Genomic DNA, 2367 nt, shown 5'->3' with positions numbered 1-2367 from the left:
CCTTTTAAAAAAAAAAAAAAAAAAAAAAAAATCTTCTTTTGTGGTTCTTAATGTTTAGTAGTTATTAGTAATCTTTCGTAACACGTAACTGAAATATAAGGTCACAAACAGTCTGAGTTTGGATTTTTCGCATGCGAATGAGAAACCCTCGAGTCTCCTTCTCAAGAATGGGGAGGAAAAAAATGAACTTTGTTCCGTGAAAGCCTATGTTCAGGCGCAGCAACAGAAAAAAAACACTACGATCAAGCATCCAGAACAAAATTTTATCTAGAGCAATTATAATATATAATTAATAATATAGTTAATAAATATATATTTTTCTTTATGTTAAAGTATATATTTTTTAAATATATTTTAAGGTTTGATTGTTTGAAGTCCAAAAAATGAGCCAAAATTTTTGAAAGTATTGTTTATACTGGTTTATTATTATGCTTAATTAGATACATACTTAATTATTAATTAGAAAATATGCAGTTACAATCTTATAATTCATTATAAAAAATAAATATGTTTAATATATTTAAAATTACTTATCTTATTAAATCACACAAATTTAAAGTTTAAAATAATAAATTAACTACAAAAAGAGATAATATTGTTTAATATTACTAATTTACTAGTTTATTACTTATATTTTATTAAATTAAGATATATATCTACTTTACAATAAAGGAAACAGGAATTAAATTTGTTAAAAGTTAAAGTGAAAATTGAAAAAAAAATAGAACTAAATGCATATGTAGTTTTATTTAAGGAAAAATGGGATAAGAAAATGCTTCACGTATTAAAATACTTAAAGAAGAAGAAGCTACGGTGGTAAACAAAAGCCTTCAACAAATATAAAACTGACCAAAAAAAAACATATGTAGGTTTATGTAGGTTTTTTTTTTTTTGCTTGGCCTTCGTTTTCCCCTTTTTTTGTGTTTACGACTCATTTCAATTTTTTGTTCTCAAGGTAACAATATGATCATTACCTCTTTCTGATTGTTTTGCCAGATCGATTATATACACAAACAGTCGTGTCTTGAATCTTGATACGTTTGGCGGGGATGAAGTTACATCACACTATAAGGTATGTATATTCCGATTCTAATATTCGTGTGTCTTTAATATCTATTAATTTGGTTACATTGTGTTTTTTGTTTTTCGTTTTATATATGGATGTGTGTGTAGTTTACTTATGAAACCTATTTTGGAGAAGAATTATGCTCTGACGTATCAGGTGGTTCATGTAGTATGTATTCACTTCTTAGCTTGTACTACAAAGGAGTTATATATGCACGACATGTGGCACGAAACTCTCCTTGCCTTTGTGAAACGGTAGTTAAGAAAGAAGAGTTACGTACGTTTGTTCATAAAAAGGTATATACAAAATCAGATTGCAAAATCACTAGCTAGCTCATGTACGAGACCTCTACTCTTTCAGGTACAAGCATGCACTAACCTCGTTTCCTTTGTTTAAATCAAAATCTTCGAACTTTTTGTTTTTTTGAACCTTGCTTGAGATTACTCCTCAAATTGAGAAAGAGCTCCTACAACCTCCTCATGCAAATACTGGTCAAACTCGTTGGAACGACGTTATTGCAAAGCTGAAACTTTAGAATTAACTTTAATTGTTTTTTTCAAGTATTGATATCTATAACAAGGGAATCCTTTTTTCCTAGCCAAATAGATAAAGAATAACTATCCTTTGTTTTGATAATTTGGAACATCTTCGTTATCCATTCTATTCACTAGGCTTAACAAAACTAATTAATAAGTTGAGATACATTAGCACATCCTTCATATGCTTTCATCGTATTATTTTCAAGTATTCGTTAACTATTTGTACATGTGTTTAGGTGTGTGCGTCGCGCCACTCGCCAGACCCATTTTTGAATTAGCAATGTAGCAACTCGCAGGGCAAAAGTGGTATTTCAGGTCAAAACCACAATCGACACTGTTGCTTCTTCCTTTTTTCTTTTGTATCAACCGACACTGTTGTCAAGGAGGATTCAACAGGTATGTGGGCATCACACAATATCTTTGATCTTTCCTCGTTTTCAAAGTTGGCAATGTAGTAATATAAAATTGGTATTTTAAGCACTACTACGCGAACCGGACAACGGGTAGGGAATCCGACAAAAGATGACTCGACTGTTGACCACATGCAAATTAATTGACAGCGATCGCTCTCTAGCGTGAGTGGAAGGGAATCTAAAATTCTGTATAAATTTTCTTACAAACCTTTAAACTGACAAAATGAAAAACTAGGAAATGTGAACTTGGAGAGAATATATAAAGTGACCAAAATATAAAAAAAAAAAAAAAAGAAGAAGGGAATATCCGAATGTATATTATGTGTCTTTTTTTTTTTTTTTTTTTTTT

The sequence above is a fragment of the Camelina sativa genome, chromosome 13 (genome assembly GCF_000633955.1).
Source record: "Camelina sativa cultivar DH55 chromosome 13, Cs, whole genome shotgun sequence".
Lineage (NCBI taxonomy): Eukaryota > Viridiplantae > Streptophyta > Magnoliopsida > Brassicales > Brassicaceae > Camelina > Camelina sativa.
Note: the sequence above shows the minus strand (reverse complement) of the source record.